The sequence below is a fragment of the Paroedura picta genome, chromosome 8 (assembly GCF_049243985.1).
Source record: "Paroedura picta isolate Pp20150507F chromosome 8, Ppicta_v3.0, whole genome shotgun sequence".
NCBI classification, from domain to species: Eukaryota; Metazoa; Chordata; class Lepidosauria; order Squamata; family Gekkonidae; genus Paroedura; species Paroedura picta.
In genome coordinates, this window is record NC_135376.1 from 64176118 (window position 1) to 64201118 (window position 25001).

At 41.2% G+C, this 25001-nt stretch overlaps 1 protein-coding gene and 1 long non-coding RNA gene across 3 annotated transcripts in view; one reads left to right on the top strand and one right to left on the bottom strand.

Annotated features, from left to right (window-relative positions):
* The window catches only part of LOC143843664 (uncharacterized), a 35919-nt gene extending 25336 nt beyond the window's left edge, over positions 1-10583 (bottom strand). The window contains exons 1-2 of the long non-coding RNA XR_013233638.1: positions 10321-10583; positions 8075-8234 (exon numbers count right to left, since the gene is read on the bottom strand). This is a non-coding gene — a long non-coding RNA (uncharacterized LOC143843664). The remainder of the gene's footprint in view (positions 1-8074; positions 8235-10320) is intronic.
* Positions 10584-10634: 51 nt separating this feature from the next.
* The window catches only part of MGMT (O-6-methylguanine-DNA methyltransferase), a 224784-nt gene continuing 210417 nt past the window's right edge, over positions 10635-25001 (top strand). Inside the window, exon 1 of one of the 2 annotated variants that reach the window (XM_077350119.1) lies at positions 10635-10767. The gene's annotated coding sequence lies outside the window, so the exon portion shown is untranslated. The remainder of the gene's footprint in view (positions 10768-25001) is intronic. The other variant, XM_077350122.1, reaches the window with a different exon arrangement.

Below are 25001 nucleotides of genomic sequence, written 5' to 3' on the forward strand. Positions count from 1 at the left end.
CTATTAAAGTTTCATTAATTGTGGTTGTATGTGAAATCTAAAAAGAAAAGAAAACTATTTCACTTCCACATGGACAATGGGTTAAAGAGCATGTATTAAAGGGTCTGTAGTCTCCTTAGCAACACAATGCAAAGGGTGATTATGGGTTGGTAAATTTAAAATTGGTCTGAACATAAAGGGTCTAAGGCAAGCCTTATAATGTGCTGTAAAATTAAAAGGGTGTATGAAATGTTACAAATAAACATAAATAAATATTTGTAAGCCAGCTTATTTTACAACAGCTTTATTTTCAGTGTAAATGTGATATTCCTTCTAGAGTATGGCTCTAGAGTAAATTAGCTAGATTTCTTCTGAATGATATTTTACATCTTGTAGAAAGGACAAGTTTGTCTTCACTACATCAGGAACTGAGAAACTACATTTTTAACTAATGTAAATAAACCATTTTGACCGAGGGATGCAACTCCTGTAATATGATGTATACTGCAGTGGCCTTTTCCCTTCACATATCAGAATTCTAAAAGACCTGCCAAAAAAAGGAGCTACTATGAAAGGAAGAGACATCGAAGACATTCATCAGCGCTGAGACAGAAAATTGCATTTTCTACCTGAGAACCTCAATAGTTAAGGTTATGTTTGGGACCCTGCTATGATCCTCTTATTTTCTCATTATGCTGTCAAAGCTGGAATTCATGTCAGGTTTTGAAACCATTCAAAAAGGATACTTTCATAAACATCCATTTTATAAACTATAGCATATCTAATTCTTCTGAGTTCTGAATGCCGAGTTGAATGTGGAGTTTGTAGTCTACAGAGAATTTGTCTGGGGAACATAAAACAATCTAGTAGGTAAGCTGGAAACATGTTGACATAGGAAATGAAAATGGGAATTTGCTAGTAGGCTCTTACATCCATGGTTTTATATGCTACTTGGTCTTATTTTTATTGATTGGACCATTTTATCTCTTGCTGGTAGTAGCCCATTTCAGAAATACATTGAAATTATCTACTTGGCAGGTTGGAAAACAGTATAAAACTCCCAGTGTATTTGAGTTCCTTTTGCAATATCCATTTCTACTGATGCAAGAGGCGAGTTAGCACCAAGTAAGTAGTTTAATTTAAGGCATCAGTTTGTTTCAGATTTCACGAGGTAAACTACTGATGTGCTACCAACAAAAATTGGGGGGGATAAGAGTTCAGCTGACATAAGTCTAGATATTTCTAGAGTGAATCACGGACACACCCTTACCACTAGGCTGGAGGTTGCCATGGCGGAGGGTGGAGCTGTCAAGGAGGGAGCATGGAGGCCAGGTGGCTTGTACACTGCTCATGTGGCTCACTGCTGTGTGTGTGTTATGCAGGGGCAGGGATGCTCCTTTAAAGAGGTGGCCAGGCTGTTACTCTTGCACCACGCCTGGCCAACAGAGGTTAAAAAGACCCATCCACTCACCCTGTAATGAGTGTTAAGTTTGTTTGAGACAATGGTCATTAAATTGTTACCATAGATGATAGGCAAATTTGAGTGGAATGTTAGGAAAGATGGATAGGTTTTAAAACAGTTACCTTATACACTGTGCAGATTTAATGGTCTATGTTAGAATCAATGGATTTCAAAGTTGTAAACATATTTTGTTCTTTTGCTTGTTGCTATAATTTTGTTGCAGCTGGTGGTTTTGGCCCGGATTGAGTCCTTTTCGAGCAGCCTGCATCTGCAAAGCAGACTCTTCAGCTGAGGGGGGGTGGGCTCTGTAAGAGGCTGCGTGGATGCTGAGTTGCTGTGCCTTCCCAGCTGGGGAGGTAAGCTCACATCACCAGGCAACTGGGTGAAAACAAACTGAGGTTCATGCCAATTAGGTCTCCCAATATATGGTTGCCTTCCCCCTATTTGGATCCCAGTGGCTATAGGATGCTGAGTGCTTGGCATCCCCAGTCGCACCTCTGGGATCTGGCCTTTCTCACGGTCAGCTGATCATGAGGTGGCATGGGTTTCTTCCCGGGCTGCGCTGATGCTCCAGGTGGGGTGTTAATGAAGCTGTGGCCAATTCCATGCCAAACAAGAGTTTGTGTGTGTGTCCTCCTTGCCGGCCCATAACTGCTGTCCTGTAAGGTAACCTGGCTACTGTTCACCAGACTCTGAAGGCCTTATATGGAGCTATTTTCATGTATGGACATGGCAAACAGTAAACTCTCTTCCCTAAGTCTTGTATGCATTTGAAAGCTATGTATGTTTATCTTCCATTATTGTGGACAAAAAAGCAGGTGATGATTCCATTTGACTTCCAAAAATGTTCACAATGGAACAGCTTTGTGTTGATTGCCAGTACTGGGGAACCCTTAGGTGTTGTGCCCTCCTCTGCTGCCCTTCGCTTTTTATTCATTTCATTCTTTTTATTTTCAATACGACTCTACAAATCTAAAAACCTCCTCGACCCAAGCAATCCTGTCCCTTCCATTTTCCATTTTCATTTGATTTAGTTGCTTTGCGGAAGACAAGATTGTGAGCTTTGCTCCTGTCCTTTGGTGGGCCTCCGTTGTGTTTGGCAGATGGCTAATATCTGCAAAAACAAGTTAGCCATGGCTAAGTTTGAGAATCTCTTATAGCAATCACTGCAATTTCATGTACTGCAGCAAAAAAGAAACGACAGCATGTGATGCATTCTTTCAACTTAGCAGACTTGTACTGCAAAAATGATATTCAATCTTCTGAAATCTTTCTAGGGTTCTGATCCCCAAACAAACAGAAACTAACCTCATATGGCTGATTTGTATATTGTTACTACAGAGCTGATATACTGTCTGACTGCAGGATACAAGATCCTTTTGTATCCTGTATCATTAGAACAGGTTACACTATAACAGGAATGTCCTGATCTGGGTGTGAAAAGGGCCTTAGAAAATGTGGTCCATCCCTCCTGGTAAAAGTTATGAAGGTCTCCAAAGCAGAGGTGTCAGCAGGAAGCCTTTGTACTACATGTGACCAAGAGCCATCTTGGGCTGCTCCTCCATCCTACTTTCTTTTGTGGCTTCCCTTTCAAAACTTGTGTATTCTCAGTACTGACAGGTATATCTGTGTTTACGAGTGGGCTAGCCAGCATCCTAATGATACTCCAGTTTAGACTCAGAAAATTGTAGACTTGGGAGAGCAATTAATAAATTCCACTTACAGGTCAAAGACGTCCGAATACTGGGACCCTTTCTGGAAACCTGTGCATTCTAATAACAAAGTATGGCATTTGCCAGTTCTGTAGACACACAAGCTGATACCAAGGCCCCATGAAATCATTAGCTTAACTTCTTTGTATCTTTTCTAATCTCACCTGAACATGGTAACTGTTCCGTTAAATCATACCATACGCAGGCTAGTTACTTGTAGAAGGGTGATCTGGTAGTGCTGGTCTTGCTGACCTTCACTGGTCAAAATCTCACCTACCGGTATTTTTATTTTTAAAGTAAAGGAAGCCAAACATTAATTAACAAATGCTATCTCCCCCACTCCCGGCTTAGCAATGCCATATACTTCTGGCAAGCTACATAAAGTACCCACAAGGGTGTATATGACAGTCTATCATAAGGGTTATCTTTTCAGGACAGCAGACTGTGGGTACTGTGCTGACTTTAATCTTTAGAATAGACTTCAACAAGGATTTTTTTTAAATTCTAAAATTGACTACCTTCAATATCCATCTCTTTGTTAAGGTTTTCCATTAAATACCGACCTGGAATCTGCTGGCATCCATCCCAGTCTTTGTTCTCATAAGGAAGTCAGCTTAGTGCTGTGGGGAATAGTATGCCAAACATGCTTCTGAACTTGGGGAAATGGCTGTTTTGCTTTTTTGAGCTCTCTTATGCTAAGTGAATTCTAAATCCTAGTGTTAATAATAAATAAAGCAGCAGTTGGGGTTTTAGACGCAGCAGTGGAGAAAGAATTTTAAAACCTGGTACAGAGTTTTAATGCTGTTTTAATTGTTTTATTGATCTTATGAGGCTGATGATTTAAAGTCTGCATTGCATTTAAGCTGCCTACAGAATATTTGTTGTCCCTAAAATAAATACATACATTCAAAGAGAAGGTGCAAAGCATAGGTGCGTCCAAGTTTCACTTATTTTCTGACAAACCATACGGTACAGTTCTTCCTTAACAATACAATGCAAGACCACTTCCCCTCCCACCACACCAAACCCTGCCATGTACAGATTATTTCCTGAAAAATATTTTTTTGTTGCTGAAGAGAATGCCTTTAAAATCTTTTTGGAGGAAGCAAACAGGGCCCCTGCCCCAGCAATACTCTTCTGCATTGCATTTTTTTTGGCTTTGCGGGATTGGGCAGTGAGTTTCCATAACAGTAAGAGCAAATGACCTTGAAAATTCAGCGCCTATAGGTAGCCTTGGCCTGGAATCCCATCAACCTTACCTGGGAACCAACAGACCTTTCTCATGAGTCAACATGCCATTTTTGTCACAGCTGACTTATGGCAACCCCATGTGGTTTATAATAATAATATATATTTTTTTTAAGTCACCTTCCCCTAACCAGTTCAGGGCTGCTCACAACAAGTTTTAAAATAATCCGATAAGTTACAATTATAATAAATATCAATCAGAAAAATTAAGTATTAAAAGCAATTTAAAAGCCTCTTTTCAATTTGTACCCTTACAGACGGGGGTGACCTGAGGTTACGAGGGTTTAGTGGATTAGACAGCAAGAGACGGTTCAGAGGGAGTTTGCCATAGCCTACCTGTGCATCACAACTCTGGTATTCCTTGGTGATCTCCCATTCAACAACTGTCCAGGGCCAGCCCTGCATAATTCCCAAGCTCTGATGAGATCGAGCTAACCTGGGCTATTCAGATCAGGGTCAACATGCTACCAGCAAGCCAAAAGAATATTACCTAGTGCTCTCCTTCAAGATGAGACAAGAACCTGGAATGATTTACACCACGTGCTGAAAAGCAGATCTTGACAAATGACTTTCTGATCTATGAATACACAGCATGTTTGAGACACACCTCAAGACTGATTACAGTACATGCCTTTTTCTCTATATTGATATTACCTCCATGTAGGTAAATTGTTGGGTGTGGAATAATTAATTATCTAGATGGATGAATAGTCTGATCAGGTGTTGTGTATCTAGAAAAAAATGCTTTGTGTTCCAGTAATTTCTTGCAACAAGAGATTTGCAATTAAATGAGAATATTATTAAGTTGAAATATCCACAGTGCAGCATCAGCATTGTGAAACAATGTTCAAAGGAAGATGACACAGATTCTTACTTGACTTAACAGTTCACTTCATGCATATACTAGGTCTAGAGAACTGTCCCTCTCAGGAAACAGCACTTACTACCTATTGTAGCTGGAACTCAGGAAGAAAAGTAGAGCTTTGTGTAAAGTCAAAAAAGACCTCAAAGGGCTATGGGTTGCTTGCTTCAAATGCATGCACAAGGATCTTGTGCAAGAGAATTCTCTTCATGTAGCCCACATACAAGCACACACAATGTGCCATTAAAACCTTTCTGCTACGAATCAAGGAACCCATGTGAACAAAGTGCCTCATAGCAAGGTAAGCTGCAGCAAGGAGGCAGAATTACATAAGATTCATGAGCCCCCACCCTGACTCTCAGTAGGGATGGGTGACTTGGTTCGAATAAGCCAAAAAGTAGCCAAATCAATGGTAATTTGGGTACTTATTATTGCATGTATCCAAGCTGAATTGTCCACCCCTATACTTTAAACTTTATGTGGACCAAGAACTTCCAGAAGTACAGGCAGGATTTCAAAGAGGCAGAGGAATTAGAAATCAAATTGCCAACTTATGCTGGATCATGGAGAAAGTTAGGGAGTTCCAGAAGAACATCTACTTCTGCTTCATTGACTATGCTAAAGCCTTTGATTGTGTGGAGCACAACAAGTTGTGGCAAGTTCTTAAAGATATGGGAATACCAGAGCATCTTATCTGTCTCTTGAGAAACCTCTATGTAGGTCAAGAAGCAACAGTGAGAACCAGGCATGGAATCAATGATTGGTTCAAAATTGAGAAAGGAGTTTGACAAGGCTGTATACTGTCGCCTTGCCTATTTAACTTGTATGCGGAGCACATTGTGAGAAAGGCGGGGTTAGATGAGTCACAAATTGGGATCAAGATTGCAGGGAGAAATACCAACATCCTCAGATATGCAGATTATACCGCTCTAAAGGCAGAAAGCGAAGAGGAACTAAAGAGCCTCTTGATGCGGGTGAAGGAGGAGAGTGCAAAAGTTGGCTTGAAAATCAACATCAAGAAAATGAAGATCATGGCATCCGGCCCTCTCAATTCCTGGCAAATAGATGGGGAAGAAATGGAGGTAGTGACAGATTTTATTTTCCTGGGCTCCAAGATCACTGCAAATGGGGACTGCAGCAAAGAAATTAAAAGACGCTTGCTCCTGGGGAAGAAAGTTATGGCAAATCTAGACAGCATCCTAAATAGCAGAGATATCACCCTGCCAACAAAAATGCATCTAGTCCCAGTTGCAATGTATGGCTGTGAAAGTTGGACCATAAGGAAGGCTGAGCGTCAAAGAATTGGGGCTTTTGAACTCTGGTGCTGGAGAAGACTCTTGCGAGTCCCTTGGCTGCAAGGCGAACAAACCGGTCAGTCCTAGAGGAGATCAGCCAGGACTGCTCCTTAGAAGGCCAGATCCAGAAGATGAAACTCAAATACTTTGGCCACCTCATGAGAAGGAAGGACTCCCTGGAGAAGAGCCTAATGCTGGGAGCAATTGAGGGCAAAAGAAGAAGGGGACGACAGAGAATGAGGTGGCTGGATGGAGACACTGAAGCAGTTGGTGCAAATTTAAATGGACTCCGGGGAATAGTAGAGGACAGGAAGGCCTGGAGGATCATTGTCCATGGGGTCGTGATGGGTCGCACCTAACAACAACAACAACAACATACTTTAAACTGGCCAAATCAGCAGTATTTGAGTCATGTTTTGGTGACAATTCAGCCAGTTTAAACTTCTCTTCCCCGGCCCCCACCCTCCCCAGATGCTTGAGCCTAGGAAGAGCATGGGTGGGGAGTGGTGCCAAACAGCTGATCTATCATGATCAGTTGTTTGGCATGCCCTTTAAATAACTCCCACCAGCCTTCTCAGGCAGTGAAGATGGAGAGCCAGTTTTCTGCTGCCTGGGAAGGCTAAGATCTGTTTTGGGGAAAAGGTCCGTTTTGGATTAATGATGCGGGGTTTTGGATTCAGAATTTATTCAGGCTGAATCCAAAAAGTGTTGATTTGTTTTCTGTGCATGTGCCTAATTCTCAGCAAAACAACAGGCACAAGGGAATGGAAAGGTGGGAAAGTGGTGAGCTTCTTCTGCCAATGCATCTGTAAGATCCAACCTTATATTTGTAGACAATTGTAATCTAGAGTTCCAAAGAAGACTGGACAAGGAAACATTCATAACAGAACCTACAGGGATCAGCATCATGAGGTTTCCTAGCTGACAGCAAAGTAGATTTGCTGATAAAATCCATCATAAAGCTCCCAGAAAACTCAGCAGAAGAAATCACATCTCACACAATTGGAGCTTTTGCTAGAAACTTCCTGAGGACCTTAGTGTTAGCTTTCTACAACTTCTGTTACCCAGAAAAAAAAAATAAACCAAGATGTATTGATTGTTTGTGCTGGTACCTTTTTTTTAGTTTTTAGAAAATTTCAAAAGGAAATGAAAAATGACCTGGTTAATTTTCTGCTCAGTGTAAATCAAGGTAATGTCACTAGTTTAATCAATACAAACAGTAAAATTTAAAGAACATAACCCATAAACTAAAACTACAGCATTAAAAGGAATTATTTATCTTACCAGGAGAAAGGAACAATCTTTTAAATGCCTATGTAGAATTAAAATCTTTACTTAGAAATTGTTCCTTACCTTGCTGTGTGCAGAAAACTTAGTTATGATAAAAATAATTTGGAAAATTTAATTTTTTTTAAACCAAGGCAGGGTTTAGGTTGCTATTCTGATACATGCAAAGACCTTGTGCTAACATGGTAAATTACTGAATTATTTACCTTTTCCCCTTTGAACAGCTTACCCTCACTCTGGCTATCTTGCAATCTGCTTTCACCCTTCAGTTTCTAGGGCAGTTTTGCTATGTAGCGTCAAGGATGGAGGCTTCTATTAGAGAGATAATGCTTAACCTTTTGGAATAATGAAACTAGTTCCATAGCTGTTTGCTTCCTGGCCAACATTTCCTGAATGAGAACATGAAAAACAAAACAACAAAAAAACGACTGTGTTTAGATGTGGAAAATCTAATATTCATATCCATGCTCAATCACCAAGTTCACTCTTAGCCTAACTTACTTTATAGGTAGACAGGATCTAAAATTGCTCTGTGTTTCATGAAGAATGGGGTTAATATATAATGTATTCATTTGTTTCATTTATACCCTGCCTTTCTCCACAATGGGAACCCAAAGCATCTTACAACATTCCCCACTCCTCCAGTATCCTCACAACCCTGTTGAGACAGGTTAGTGCAAGAATGTGTGACTGGCCCACGGATACTCCATAAGAGTAGGAATTTGAACCCAGACATCCCAGATCCTAGTTCAGCACTCCAATCACTATGCCACACAGGCTCTTACAAAAATAAATAACGGGTTTATTGTTTGTATCGTATCCATTACCTTTTTCAACAAATTCCACATTGTATTCTGATTAATAAGGCACTAAGAGGATGTCATTTAAATTGTTCCATAATTTGCATTTGTGTCCTTTGTCTATCTTCTGCTCTGGAACTTTTGGAACACTTTCTCTTGCAATACCGTCAAGAGCATCTTGATTTATAGAAAACGTATGGTGAAGCTTTTTCGGGACATGGAAACATGAATACCTGCAAACTGCTGCAGCTAAACAGACAGCTAAAGGCACAGCTACAGGGGCTTGTTGAACACCGTGATTGTGAGTACACTGTTTGGCTTTTTGATTTTTCTGTGGATTGAGACAGCTACTGTCATCACTGCGATTCAAAAGCAGCAGACAGCTACCCACATGAACCAGGCATTCTGTGGAAAGCCTTGCTTGTAAAAGAAGCCCCTTCCAAGTAGTTCTTTCCCCCTTTTATCACAAGGAAGCAATTGCACAAAATGTTTCACACAATTTGATGTTCTCATGAAGGGACCAGCTCAATGGTGAATGTGAGGATCTTGCATCTTTCCTTGGCCATGATATTACTGCATCATTAATCACTAAGTTAATTACCTAGGGACTTATCAATATTGTTGCTTTCTACAATAGCAATATTTTTCAACAGTACATTATGAGAAACAGGGTTAGGATCATGCTGGACACATACCTAGGGACAAGCAATTCATTTTTTGCTTTATTCTAAAACCCACCCCTCCTCCAAACATTATTACCATTTTGCCCAAACACTATCCTTTATATTTGGAAGAGTGTTGCCTTCATTTTCCTAAATAAACAGTACTTTCAGGAATCAGTTGCTCTTGCATATTCAGTGATGCAAATTATTTGCTAATTTAAAAAAAATGTTACAAGCCATTCTGTGCTTTTAATCATTGATTTTAAACATTGATTTCCTAACTCAGTGTTTTTTTAATGAAGCCAAGATTAACACAGCCCTTGACATTCAGCAAAAGCAAAAATCATGCCTGTCATTATTTTCAAGTCAACCAAAAATCAAGTCACCTATACCAAGTACTGCATTAATCATTAGTCAAAAACTAGTGATCTTCGACAAGTTTCTCAACCTGGGCAAAACACACGCACAAGCCTGCCCATTTCTGCCTGCCCATGTTGCTGGATCATCCTAATAAAAGTCCTGTAAAGTAGATCACTACTATTATCCCTGAATTGCGGGGAGCTGGTAGAATGGGAAAGCTGGATTTAAGTGGTTTGTACAAGGGCATCTTTGAATTCCCCATGGAACTAAGATTTGAAGGAGAGATTTTCTACTCATGTAATTAACAATCTCTCTCTTTTTCTTAGGAAATACTTTCCCTGGTAGATTTTCAAAATTGTCCTGCCTCTGTCTTTGGCGTTCTTAATGTCTCTCTCTTTTGCTCCCAGCACTGTTTACCGCCATGTCACTTTACAACATACATTCAAAAGTCTACGACTGGGTCAAGTGCCTTTTCCTCCCTCATAGTTTGGAACCCCCCCCCCCCCCACTTCCCTCAAAACCCTTTTCCATGAAGTTTCGCATCATCACTAGTACCAGGGACTACATTTCCCAGCAAGGAAGAAGACAGTGAATGTAAAACAATCTCCCTAAAAGTACACAAAAAGCGTTTTTTTTTTAATTACTGAACGTACTTGTAACTGTATGCAACGACAGCTGACATACATACACGCGTACGATAAAGAGCGGCAACAAAGACATCGCTATAGCTGGTCAGGTTTCAAAGGAATACGCATCTAAACGATAAATCTGTATGGTTGGCTTTTTATGCAGACAGGTGAGGAACGACTAGATCTGCTCAAACTCCGGCTTCCCGGAACTACAGGCAGACCTGAACGAGATGAGAGGTCAAGAGCCAGGAGGAATGGCTCAAGAGCCTCATTTCAGAGCCAGGAGGAACGGCTGTAGCATGATGCATGTTGGGAGTTGTAGTCTTTTATAGGGGGCAGCGAAGTTTGCTTTTATCTCCCGCGGCCGCCTTTACTACGACTCCCATCAGGCTCACCTTCTTTGCAAGAAATTCTTTCTCCACGCCGTCCGATGAGCATTCAGCATCCCAGCTGGTTTCCTGTTTGTGCCAGGTTAGCCACGATGTGTGATAATCTGGGAGAGTCGCTTTCAGAAGCTAGATTTTATGCATATTACTAAACCCCGCAGAGTCCAATAGAGTTTAATCCCAAATACCAATATTTTTTAAAGCAACAGCTTCCAATTTGTAGCCTATTAGCTCTGCGGCTTCCACACCGCCTGGATTAGGGGCAATTCTGATCCAGCAATTGGAACTCGTGTCCGTTTCTTTCGGGGCTTTGATAGGTTTGCCTTTAACTTTGCATCATATGCACAAGCAGAGATCAGGCCTGGCTTAATGTTTGTGTAAACCTGTTTTCGGCGTGGCAGATCTGTAAAACACACCAACACGCATAGGCTTACATAGCATGGTCTTTCAAATGTCTCCGCCAGGTATGCTCCGCCCCGCCTTAGAGCAGGGAGTGCACCGATTCCTCTTTAGCTTTGGGTTAAGAGACAAGCCCCAACATGTCCCTTCCGCTCTAATGCGGATAACATTTCCTCTCCTCATAATTGGCTTGTCCCTCCTCCAAGCCACTTGACGCACTTTCGTTCACACGACAATGTGCAAAATACTCCCCCCCCCCCCCGTGTTCGGCTAGCTGCAGGTGAGCCTTGCCCGGCTCCCAGAGCGGGTTCTCCTTGCCTAGCGCTTGTCAAAAGGGCTGAGCTGGGCAAGGGGCTTCTCCGAGTTGGTGCCAGCTTGGGGCGCGTGCCTCCAGGCACTCCCAGCGCGCTCAGTCGCGCGCGAAAGAAAGGACGGGCACCCGCCGCGGTCGTCGCCATGGATTGGGCCGGATTGGTTTGCAGCCCTCGGTTGCGGGCCGTTGCTGGTGTTCAGAGTGGGCCGGGACAGGAAGGGGGAGCAGGGGAGAGAAGGGGCAGCTCGATGGATGGAAAACTCCCGGCTCCCAAGGGCGCGCGCCTGAGAGGGAAAGGGAAGAGAGAGGGGGATAGCTTAAAAACCAAACTCAGAGCCGCCGCCCCCCCCCCCCGGCTTTCTGCGCTTCCCTCCTGGACGGGATGAGAAACCGCCTCCTTAAATGACTGTGTGGTTTCCGCGCGGTCGTCGCGGGTTCTCTTCGCTTGGCCGCGCGCTTCCGTTGGGTTTCCGCTTGTTTGTTTTCGCATTCCGGAGAGGGAAACCCTCAGAAGAAGAACTGTGCTTAAAAAGGGGCTCCCTGAAAGTTGACTTCGTAATGAAAATAATGAAATGGGGGTGGGGGGAAAGGGCCCAGCAGGGTTGCTAAGGAAACAAACAAGCCTTAAAGAAAAGCCAGACGTGCCCCCCTCCCCAAGAAAAACCCACAAAAACATTTGGTTTCTCTTTTTCTATCAACTTGGTATATATTTTGGAGGGTGGCTGACTGGATACATTCAGATGGGTAGCTAGGTTGGTCTGAAGCAGCAGAAAAAAGTTTCAGTCCAGTGGCATTTTTTAAGACCAGCAGAGTATTGTATCTGAAGAAGTATGCTTGCACACAAAAGCGTCTATCTTGAATCAAAATTGACCTGATTTTTGGCAGTTTCATACCCGTTCTATTAAGGCTTTTGATGGTGCTCCTGGTTCATTGTAAGTGGAATGCTCATCCCGAAGTTTCCCTTCTGGCCCAAAAGTAAAGTCCCAGAACATCAGGCAGTTGATCAAAGTTGGACAGTTTATGTGGTTCCTTCTTCTCATGTGTGCAAAAGGAAATTAATGCAAAAGGAAATACAAAAGATTCAGAATTCAGAAGAAAGGAATTGAATGAACTTGAAATAGTTCTTCTCTGTAGCTTGATGCCACCTAGCTGCTCATAGCCTGTTGACATGCTCTTTCCCCTGCACAGGCATCCCTCTGCCTCCTATTTGCAAATAATTGGTTAGTTTAGATCTATGCCATCTTCACTAATCATGATTTACACTTGTTTGAAACCATGGTAAGAAGTAGATTTGCCTTGCATGGTGGTATCTTTGCACCTTAGTCAGACACAGACACTTGAATTTGGCATGAAACTGGCCACAGCCTTTATTCTCCCATGAGCGAGGCGTAAAATGGGATGGATCTGCCTCCTTGAGGTCAGCTGACCGCAAGGCAGCACCTGTCATCAGGCTCTCCCACACCGGGCTTCCGGCTAGCCAGCCTTGAGAATGCTCCCGATTGATTGGCCTGATGACCAATGGGAGGTGGATACTATATAAGAGACCCTCTGGGTGTCTGCCTCTGTCAGGCTCTCTCCTCCACCTGGAAATGCGAGCTTGCTGCAGCTCAGCATCCACGCAGCCCCTTATAAGGGCCCCCATCCTGGGAAGGCCAGCGCGCAAGCTTAGCCTTCCCCCAAAAGATCCATCCCATTACAACCACCGCAAGCTGTGACAAAAACAACTTCAAACTCACAAAACATAAAATGTTGGAAACACTCAATAACTTATAAACTACCCAGGGAGGGTGGGTGGGTACTTGCCGCTCGGAGCACCGAGGAGGAAGGAGAGCGAGCGTAGGCAGGCTGCCCATATAAGGCACCTGCTACGCCTCCAACGGCTCGCTGTGCCTCGCTCTGCGTCTTTGCCATGCGCCGACAAGGCCAAAAGCCGCGAGGAAGCTCCTGAGTCTTACACGATGCTTCCCCCCAGGCAGCAGCAAAAAGCACCCTCGCTGATGGCTCAGGTACATTTATTTGCAGTCTGGTCTAGGCTACTCTAACTGTTCCTAATGTTGAAAGAAGGATGCTTGAAGAATGCTCCTTGCTTTCATGACTGAGCAGCATTACATCTATACCTGTGTTCCATCTTAAGCTGTCCCATGTTCTTATCTCACCTGTACCTGAAGTTTGTTTGAGAGCCAATAAAAAGGTCTGTATGGTGACTGGTACGCAGCAGTAGAGTGCCCTTTGCCTAGATTTTCATCAGAGTTAGAGCACCAAAGGGACTGTTTCAATTTCACTCCGACCTTCTGGCATGAATCAAAAACACCTTGATTGGATTGGTTTTTGATGTGGCAGTAATATTCTGTGGGTATTTTAATACAGCATTTTATATTTAGTGTGTATCTTACTGTATTATTTTTATAGCCTCCATGAGTTTTCAAGATGTGGCTGGTCTGAAATCTTAATAAAAACAAACCTTGTAGACCTAAGTTGAAATCATGTGAGATTTGCTCTCTAGTAAATATGCTTAAGGTTTCAGCCTTAATACTTTGGTGAAGAAATGTATTCCATTTTGAGGCTATAACTGAACTTTTTTTAGGCGATATATCTACCTGTATAAAGATAAGAAACAGGTGAGATATTAATAGTTCTCAAGCACTCCCATTCTATCGATGGCTCCCACAGGCACCCAGTACTTAAGGTCTGGCTATGCAACTACTTCTAGGTAGCGTAGAACAGTTAAAAGGCCTTCACAAACCCTGGGAAGAATGTATATCTTGGAGGGGACAGATGGGATACCAGTTACTAGATAGATGAGGAGGAATGACCCACAGCGGAGTGGGTAGAGAGAGGAATGGGGTTCATATAAAGGTGAAGGTATCCCCTGTGCAAGCACCGGGTCATGTCTGACCCTTGGGGTGACGCCCTCTAGCGTTTTCATGGCAGACTCAATACGGGGTAGTTTGCCAGTGCCTTCCCCAGTCATTACCGTTTACCCCCCAGCAAGCTGGGTACTCATTTTACCGACCTCGGAAGGATGGAAGGCTGAGTCAACCTTGAGCCGGCTGCTGGGACTGAACTCCCAGCCTCATGGGCAGAGTTTTCAGACTGCATATCTGCTGCCTTACCACTCTGCGCCACAATAGGCTCTCTGAAGTTCATATAATGGGGTCCAATTGGTGAAATCCATTGGCTCATGGATGGCTGCCATGGCCCTGTGTAGCTAATAGAGGGCCAACTGCCCAGACAAAACTCCAAGGTAACAAGAAGCATTTAGAATACTGTAATTTCTAAATTTAATGTTTGAATCAGCCCCTTTCAACCTTTTGACTATGGTGGTACCACTGAAATATTTTCTAGGTTTCATGAAACCAGAAAGTGGTGTCAGCTGGCCATGCCTCCTCACCTTGTCCCCTGGAAGGGGGAGGAGCCTCCACTAGCAAAGGTTTAAATGGCTGGTGCCCTACCCTTTCCCACCCCCTCCAGACCCATCAATGGTTGGGAGGGGGCAGTCAACCTGCCCAAATAAGGGTAGATCTTTTAAAGTTAAATCTTTTCCTTCTAAGCTTGGAGCTAGCAGGCACAGGGTAGGAGGCCCCTCCCCAGGCACCATTTTATTTATTTATTTATTTATTTGCATTTATATACTCCCCTCCCTTGTGGCTCAAGTTTGAAAAATCTCACACTGTACCCATCATAGTTTGGAAACACTTGTCTATGTGTGGACTTTCTGTCTTTAACAATCATTTTTGTTTTAAATGCTGGTATTCTCTGTTCTCTGTACCACCTACCCCCCCCCCCATGTCTAAAATAGACATGAGGGGAAGGAGGCCCTGGTGTTAGGTTGTTCTTTCCACGAGAGTGTACGAGTGTGGTAAGCTGTTCCTGTGGTGACCAGTTGTTGAGTAGTGGGATAAGCAGGCATAGGGCAGAGCCTTTAAATGGTATTGCAGAGGGAGTGCTTGGAGTGCTGGTCTTCTTAGTGGAGAATTGACCAGCTGGTGGCATGAAAATGACACAGAAATGTGTACATTCTGTTGAAAATTTGGCAAGCTTGAGAGACTGGCACATCACTGGATAGGGACTAGGGACCTCTGAGTACCTAGATGCCTTGCAGGGCCAAAACAAATTTGGATTCACAGGTCAGCATGACCATTTTGCAGCATATGCAGTGCTGTGAAATACAGGTTCTTGAATTAAGATGATTTTTTTTTTGCTATATCCTACAATACTACTAAGTCTAGTGTGTCATTGTAGCTCAAGGTGTGCTGACAGAATATACCACCTTGGGAGAGACTAGGTAGTAGGTTATAATCAGTGTTGTTTTAATTGAGAGAAATTGCAGGTTGTTTTGACTGAATGTATTTAGCAAAATTTCTCAGACTGCAGATGCCTAGGTAAGGACATTACATTTTTCCCCAGTCTTACCTCATGGTGATCAATGTCAGTTTTCTCCACAGTCTTCCTCAGAATATTTATCACTCATTGCAGAGAACACTGCTTTGGTATAAACTTGATTCAGCTGCTTGAAGTTTTAGCGAAGCATAAGCACAGCAACATTGGGCTGACTGTAAATATTCTAGTCTGATCTAGCTATTTTGTTGCTTCTTGGCTGTGAAAAATCCAGCGGAGTGTGGTGGGGTGCTGTGAACCATTTTCAAGATTCCCTGGTATCCGATAAGGGCCATTGTCTTATGCATATGACACTTGTAAAGGAAAATTCCATCTAAACTCTCATCTTTTCAGGTGTCAGCCACCCTCCGCTCAGTCTAAAAGTTACTCATTAAAGTCATATTGAGAGTCTCTTAAATAGCTTACACAGTTCAGTTATAGGAGAGGAAGCTCACTCTAACCTTCAGAAAGTACCATGGAGGCAGCCCAGTGATTGGTTGGGACGGTCAGGAGGTTACAGCTGGTGATAACTATAGCAGGCCTTCCTGGGGTTTCTTGACAGCCCTGGAAGGGTTTCCCAAATACATGGGAATTAATTATTTTTTAATAAATGTTTTAAATGCGTTAAACATTATTTGGGTGATATGACCATGCATGGTCATGTTGCCCCACCCCTCCCAAAATGTCCAATGGTAGGCCTCGATGCTATGGGAAGGGGAGTTCTATTCTGCTGATTGAAGAAGAAAATTAAGAAGAAGAAGAGTTGGTTCTTATATGCTGATTAGTCTGGATCCTATTCTAAAGCTCCATTTCCATCCTTTCTCTAACCCATACCTCTGTATTAATGTGTGGCTTTCAAAGGCAACTTCTTGTATTATGTGCCATTGCTACTGGGGACGGGAGCTCCAAACACCTTTGTGATCTATGGACCTATTACCAGGCTTTGCGGAGTTTAATACAAGAGGTTGACTGGATATAGCAGGGTATCTGTTGTGTGAAATATTATGGTTGCTCTCAAATTGTAGTTTGGGTTAAATGTAAAGAAAACTGTAAATTCATTATCTGGCAGTAAAAAGTATCTTCATTTTTCTTGCAAGAAACATGTTTGTACAAATCTTTTATATGTCTGCTAAGTTGTGAGTCTCATTGAACTCCATAAGATGTACTTCAGATGTGCTCAGAGTTGCCCTCTAAAGCTACTGCTAATTTCTGAGCAGGTTTTAAACTCTTACTATAATAGAAGATTTACTAATGTTCATGTTATAATTATCTGGATGTAAGTCCCTTGGAACTAAGATACTTTCTTGGAGATATGTTTCACATCAACCTATCCGCAGATGAAATATGAACGTAAGCCTAGAAAAATGTCTGCAATAATTCAGGATTGGTGCCAGACTCTTAGAAATCCCTCTTCTCCTCTGTACAGAGTGGGAAAGCATTTAAAATTCTTGAATGGCACTATTGTAATTTCAAGTGGCCATGCAACTAAATGACCGGGATTTTTACAGCTCCATATCCCATGTTGACTTATTGCCTCTTCCAGTTTGCAAAAAGCTTTGAAAACTGATACCTTCTTCATGCTGATTCTACCTTCTAAAACAAATACATATTTAAAGATTTTAGAGTAGCTTATGAATCCAAGTAGGTGCGCTTGCAAGCTAGCATCAGCAACTTTTATCTGCAGCCTGATCCATGACAAGTTAATTACACCACTTAAGCAGCAACTGCACAGATGCTCTATAGGAAGCTATAGTAGTTATACTGTATCTTGTGTTACTGTGGCTACTTTATCTCCTGATAAACTCTGTAATTAACTTGTCACCACTGTTTAATGCTTAACGTATGTAGAGAATCAGTTAATGGCATCAGTAAAGCAATAGTAGCCTGAAGGAGCAGCTCCTGCCCACTGGGAAGGCTATCAGGGCTTGCTTAAACACAAAACACCAGGGCCTGACCTGGAAAAGCATTAGGAAGCTTTCCATGGAGAAGCTTTGGATAAAATGTCAAGAAAGTTATCGATGCAAGCTAAGGTTATATTGAACTTCCGTGTTGTAGGTTCAGGAGATATATATTTTATATACGATCATTTGCAAATAATGAAAGGGTGGTATATTCTCAGTTTAATGAATTACAAGCTGGGTCTCAGCAAAGGAAGAAAGAATTTGGAGTTCCCCTCCAAATCTTTTTCTTACCAATTTTTCAGATTTGGGGAGACTTCTTCCTTACCCTCTTCTCTTTTGTTTAACGGACATCCAATGCTCACAACATTTGGTGTTGATGAACGTCGTCCTCAATCAGTTTTTCAGGGATTTTTTTTGGGGGGGCAATTAATTTACAAAGTCTTTTTCCCCCCTGAATACTTTGGATGTCTTCCCCCTGAGTAGCCACAGTTTAGACTGCAGGTGAACCTCTGATGGTGTTTTTGTCATCCACAGGAGCCAGCCAGTTTATTGTGATGATGCAGTTCTGGAGACATAGTTTTTGTTAATATTTATTGTATACATAATCAGGCTGTTAAGAATGTTGCACCATCTGAACAATACATAACTAACTACTTCTTATACTGCCCAAGAGACCACTAACATGAAAGATGACACCCTAACGCACATGTTGAATGTTGAAAAGTCAGGTTATACAGTGGCAGTTTCTCTCAATTAGATTGGAGCTGAATCAGAGGCTCATGGGAGCAAAAATACTACTCTTTCTGCACCATTCTCAAGAGTAGTGAGCCATTCTGGCCATGATGCAGCTGTTTTATAGTGAGTTTCAACTGCTTTCTGGAAAGAAATTGCTGTCCATTATCAGTGATATATTTGCATGTTTTGGAGAAACCTTTTGAATGTGCTAAATCCTAGATGTGTGAAAGGTATAAATTCTAAAGTATGTTTATGAATGCATCATGTACTTTTAAAGATTTCCCGTGTTAGAATAATTTCCTGTTTGTAACACTTGTGCAGTCAGCAAACTATCCAATGCAGTCTGTATTGCCCATTCCCAGAAGTCGTAGGGTGAAACTGAATGCACGTTCTACCAATAGCATAACTCGTAAAAGCAAGCACTTGTTAAATCTATTTGTTTTTATTATAGACATCGATCTGCCAGTCGCAATAATGCATTTATGGACATTTTTCTGCAAGCACAGCGCTGGTGGCAGTTCTTACTGACAAATTGAGTCATATGGACAGTAGTTCAAAATAAGCTTACTTTATTGACAGATTGTGCAGTTCTCTAGTTCACAGAGTGTTCTTAAGATATTTGGATTGGTAAAAAAAGAAGAAGAATATAGGAGAAATGTAAGAGAACCAGTATAGCTCTTGAGGGGTGAACTCTCTAAAGCAAGGATGGGACAAGTCATGTTTATCGGTTACTTCACTAGTTCAAACTTTTAAACTCAAATGTGTTCTGATGCCATATTAATGAAGATAGCCTGATAGACTATGGCACCAAAATGATTCTGCAGCTTTTAAAAATGATTTGAGATAAATACAATATGGCTGTATAAGTGTGTATATATATAATATAAGAAAATCTGAGAAAGCACATAAGAAAGAAGAAGGAGAGAAAAAACACTCTCCATATTAGTTTAGTGTGGATTTTGTTGACTGCAAAATGGAGCTCTTCCACCAGTCTTTTAGATAAGACCATCAACGAGGACCCCAAAACTGCCAGGAAGCTGCAACATCAATGACCCAATGTCCTCTCATCTGTGAGGGTGTTCTTTGTGATTTGTTATGTTATTTGCTACTTATATCTCAAATGGTTATAAATGTTATAATATATTTTTTAGTTTCTATATTCCATGTACACTGCCCGGAGACACCAGGTACGGGATTTTATATAAGCCAAACAATAAACAAACAAACAAACTTACGAAGGTGATGAGTCTTCATAAAATGCCTTGTGTTATCTCCAGTTCTTTTTTCAATCCCTTATTTAATCATTCTTAACACAGAATTTTCTTCTTTTTTACCATAACTGCTTTTTCAGTAGAGCAAAGTTAGCAACCTTTTATGATTACTTAGGGTGAATTAGGGGCTACCCAGTTTTACTTTTAGCAGAATATAGAGCAAAGTGGTTCTACTAGAATGCTCTTAGGACATTGTGACTTGTTCCACAGTAATCACCTGTGGAACAGTAAACAAGTTACCAGCAGAAGAAGCAGAAGCACTAGCAGAAGAGTTGGTTCTTATATGCCACTTTCTCTACCCGAAGGAGTCTCAAAGTGGCTTACAGTCTCCTTCCCACCATGTGAGGTAGGTGAGGCTGAGAGAGCCCTGATATTACTGCTCGGTCAGAACAGCTTTATCAGCGCTGTGTCAAGGCCAAGGTCACCCAGCTGGCTGCATGTGGGGGAGTGCAGAATAGAACCCAGCATGCCAGATTAGAAGTCGGCACTCCTAACCACTACATCAAACTGGCGCTCTTATCCCTTGTGGTTTAGTTTTTGTAAACAAAACAGCACCTGAGTAGGAAAAAGGACACCAAGAGGTCTTTGGGTTTTTTAGTGTGGGGGTGAGTGCCATTAAAAGTTTTTTAATTAAGCAAGCAGCGATGGAAACATTTTTCAATGTTCTGTAGAAATCCAGCGCTTCATGATGACCGCAAACCAAAGTAAGCAAACAATAAAAACCCTTTTGTGCAACATTTTCAGTCCTAGATAAGAAGGGGGATTTGGTTTGGGATGGAAATATACCCCAAATACAATATGTGGGAGCTTTTAAAAGAGGATGGATTAAAAGTTAAAGAGTCTATTTTAGCTTAATGGTTTTATTTTCTGTTTTGAAAGAGCCACAATTGGTTCTGGAGCCACAGGTTGTAGACACCTGAAGTAAATGTCTTCATTGAACAGATCACTATAATCCTAAGCAGTCTTTTCTGTAGCCTTCGTAACTTGATGTAAATTCCAAATTTTGTGCTTATCAGATCCTGCCTCCATTCTCCATGCAGATAGTGAAGGGGGTCTACTCTTACTCCGTTGTGAAAAATAGCCATTCCTCCGCTGTGTTCCCTGTATTTTAATCAGTTATAAAAATACCAGGTTTCCCCCATGTATTACTAGCTAAATAAAATGTACAAAGGTTTATCTACTGGGACTAGTTTCTGGCCCACTTGGGGCTCCTCCCCTTCCCTCCCCTTCCTGGCCCATCATTGACCATTTTGGAATGGGGTCAAGTTGACATGACCATATATAGTCATATCACCTGCTAAATCTGTAAGTTTCTCAGGGTTTTCAGAAATATTTCATATTAACACCCCCTTCAGAAAATTCATCACTGCCTGCAGGTCTGTAGGTGATTACCCACCATATAAAGTAGATTCTGATTGTATTAATACCTTCTTGTTAGAATGACAGCCTCACTCTACAATGTACTTTTTCTAAGTGTCAAAGTCCCACTAGGAGACTATTATTCTCAAGGGAACTTGATACAGCACAAGCTCTCTCATTAACTAAATCTGGCCTGTCCCTCAACATACATCTATGTTGTAATGCTTTGAAACCATTAAACCGATATGAGCCTGTTCTACACAGGAGCATGTCACAGTAATTACATGCCCATTTTAAAATATAGCATGCTCTTAAGAGTTACTAACTTCAGGACAATGGCTCTCTAAACATTTTTGGGTTGATAAAACAGACTTGGGGTTCTGTTGCTGCAAAAATGCTTTTTATATGATGTATACAATCTTTGGGAAGGACAAAGGCTGTCATTCACCTGCCCCCAAGTCCTGTTACCTGTTACAATGTCTACTTACAGGAATGGCTTACCATAGAGTTTCTGGTGATTCCTTGAGCTTTCTCACTTCCAGGTAGATAAATGTTTAACAAATTTAAAAATTATATGAAAATGAATTAACTCCCACCCATTCAGGAAACCATTCCAGGGCTCTCAAGAAACCCTAAGGTTTCACAAAACCCTGGTTGAAAAAGCCTGAAATTGACTCAACTGAAATTGAACTAAGGAAAGTTTCAAATAAGGGTTTTTACGCTTCTCTTGCTTTTTGAAGAGATTGAAAATGTTTACATTTTGGAGTTTAGTGCATATAAAGTCTAGACTATATAATTTTAAAAAATCTTATCACAATGGAACACATTAGCAAGCTATTTCTGTTGTCACATAGGAAAATTAATAAGGGTTGTGTTACTGCCTTAAATCATGCTAACTATGCAGTCAATGTGCAAACTGTTTCTTCAGCCATCTCTTGTTAGTAAATAACATACTAATGCTACCATGTAAATGATGGTGCTACCTTGTAAATGATGCTGCTGACTAATCAGTTGCCATTATAATGATATTTAAATTGTCTTACTGTGATTTAGATCAATCAGTGTAAAATGCAAGCGATGAAATAATTATCTTCTATACTTAGCACATCCAGGTACAAAGTACTGTTTCAGCATTTATTTAAGGATGCTGTGTTATAGTTCGGTGTTCTTGAATAATTCTCCTGGTGTACCTGAAGAGAGACCTTGAATAAAGCTTGTGATGGTCGTGTTTATAAAGGGCAAAGATTACAAAGCATTGCTTGTTGTTGTTGGGTACGAAGTCATGTCCGACCCATTGCGTCCCCATGGACAATGATCCTCCAGGCCTTCCCGTCCTCTACCATGCCTCGAAGTCCATTTAAATCTGCACCAACTGCTTCAGTGACTCCATCCACCCATCTCATTCTCTGTCGTCCCCTTCTTCTTTTGCCCTAAATCGCTCCCAGCATTAGGAGCGGGGATCGCTCCCCTCAATCACTCCCAGCATTTTGCCCTCAATCGCTCCCAGCATTGTTTACAAATAAGCAAATAAGCAGAACCACTGGCCAATGATTAATATTTAAATATGAGGATTTAGCAAGTATAAAGTCTGTAAAATAGTGTGAATATTCTAACCTTCTCAGGCATGCAGATGAATTGCAGGACCCTAAGTTCGTGTTTTAGTACTGCTGGACTGAGGAAATGAGGTTCCATATTTCCTTCTTGCTTTCATAATTGAGATACTCTTCCCATGAAAAAATTGGTTCAAAATTATCAGGACGAACAAGGCTAGTAATCTATCTGAGCAATCTACCCTGGCTGATGACGGTTCTGCCAAGATTTCAGGTAAAAGTATTATCTAGGTTCCAGAGGTTTGTTAGCCATAAATAATGAGAGATACTTGTGGTAGAAGTGGACTTAACAAAACATGAGAGCTGCTGCTGAAAATGACAGCTTCAGAAAGAGTTCCTGCTCTTGAATTTAATTCCGTTTGTTTCATATCTTGGTAATTGTAATGCAATTTACCCCATCCCTAGTTATGCTGGAGCAAGGGGTAATATCTGTACATGAGATACATTGAATAAATTACTGCTAGGAAAGTAGAAATGGACATTGAGTTGACATTTCAGCCACAGCCCTTCTGGCTACAGTTTGGGGGTAGGGGGGCAATATAGTTCTGCATTTATTTATTAAAACATTTATAGGCCACTTTCCCTTTTGGTTCAAGGTGGCTCACAATAATAGTTGAAACATTCCCTCTTTAAAACCAAAAATCAAATAGCAAGCCGCCAAATTCTTCCACCCCAAATTGGCAGAATGTCCTTTGCCAATGGGTTAGCATGCCTTTACAAAGAGAAATCCTGAAGTCATCTCTTGGAGAATATTTGTTCTGTTGACATTTTGTGCAGCAAGATCAACTTGAATCTTATGGAAAGATCTGTTATGTGCTGAGTCCTTGGATCTATGTGAAACAAGAGTTTTTTTGTTACTGTAGTTTGTGTGGCAATTTGGAGGCTGGAAACAAGCAACCTTGGAGGATCGCATCACTGTTAACTCTGAAACAGTAATTCAGCACTACAGAAAAAGGATATATACAGTAGGTTTCTAAAGTGCTTATTGACTTGTGACAAAGTTATTGTAGGTCTTAGAAAAGATCTAGAAGTATGTGTAGATTGCTAGAAATCCTCTTTGCAGATACCTAAACGAAGGAGTTGTGAAGAACTGACTGCTCCTTTGAATGCTTGATTAAACTTTGGGAAAGGTATTTGTGTAGTTTGACCCATTCCACAGGCTTCTAAAAATTACTTGCTGGTTTATAACACATCATTCTGAGTAGCCTGTGGAATAGGCTGGCTAACAGTATAAAGGATATTAAAACCTCCAAAACAGTCTTGATCTCCCACAGTGATCACAAATAGCATACTTTTCTGTGTGCCATGTGAGCCTGAATGCCCAGGGAGTCCGTAACATAACGGGATAGTAGCTAGCAGAAGATTTCTGTTGGGGATTCCATGGGAGTACTACTTCTTGGGTTGCATCCCTGAGGGATTAAGGCAGTGCAAGTGCAAATATATTATTGCCTGATATAGTTTATAGGCTGAGCCTTTGCTGTTGTACTATGAAACTGCAGCTGGATGGTATAGAACTGGACTTAAACAGGAATGATAGGATTGCCGCTATAATTACTGCAAATAAAACACTCTTGTGTTAGGGGATACACTTTGTTTTATATGGTACCATTAATATTTAAAATGCGGATTTGAATTCTTTTCAGTTATCTCCGTTTAGTGTTTGTTGATAATTCCATAGTGAGAGTCTCTAAGAATATGATTAACCCTGAGGGTCATCTTATAATGTAATTATTAATGATTGATTCTGTTTATCCTTGAAATCAATATAAAAAGCAAAATTGCTTGGCATATATTTGGGGTTGATTTCTTACATTTGGTAAACATGACAACTAATATTGGCTTTATATAATAAAACACATTTGAGGAATCTAAAGCATGTGGCTTAGTTTTTAATAATTATGGCGATATGTGATGGTTCTTACATGACATATGTTAATGTGGCCAATAGTGTTAACATCTCCTGCCACTAATAGTTAGGGTGGGGATGTATAGTAATTGATCTTCCTGGGAGTGCTGTAATGTAAAAACAATTCAGGCTGTTTGAAGTATATTTTACAAGTGTGCATTGGGCCTTTGGGATGTTACATTGAAAAACCCAATTGTACAGTTACCATGGGAACCCAATTAGAATAGATTGCTTGGGTTTTTAGTCTTTTCATCTTGACCAAAAATCTAATGTACTTTAAATGTTTTCATATGGAATTTTATTCATAGTCTGAATTGATGTAATAATAGCTTTTATTTGAATACTAAAATCAGACAATATCAAGTATTCTATGCATCAGCATTTCCCTTCTTTGCAGAAAGGTAATCTTTCAACTAACACAGAGATGTTTAAACTACTGTAACTATAC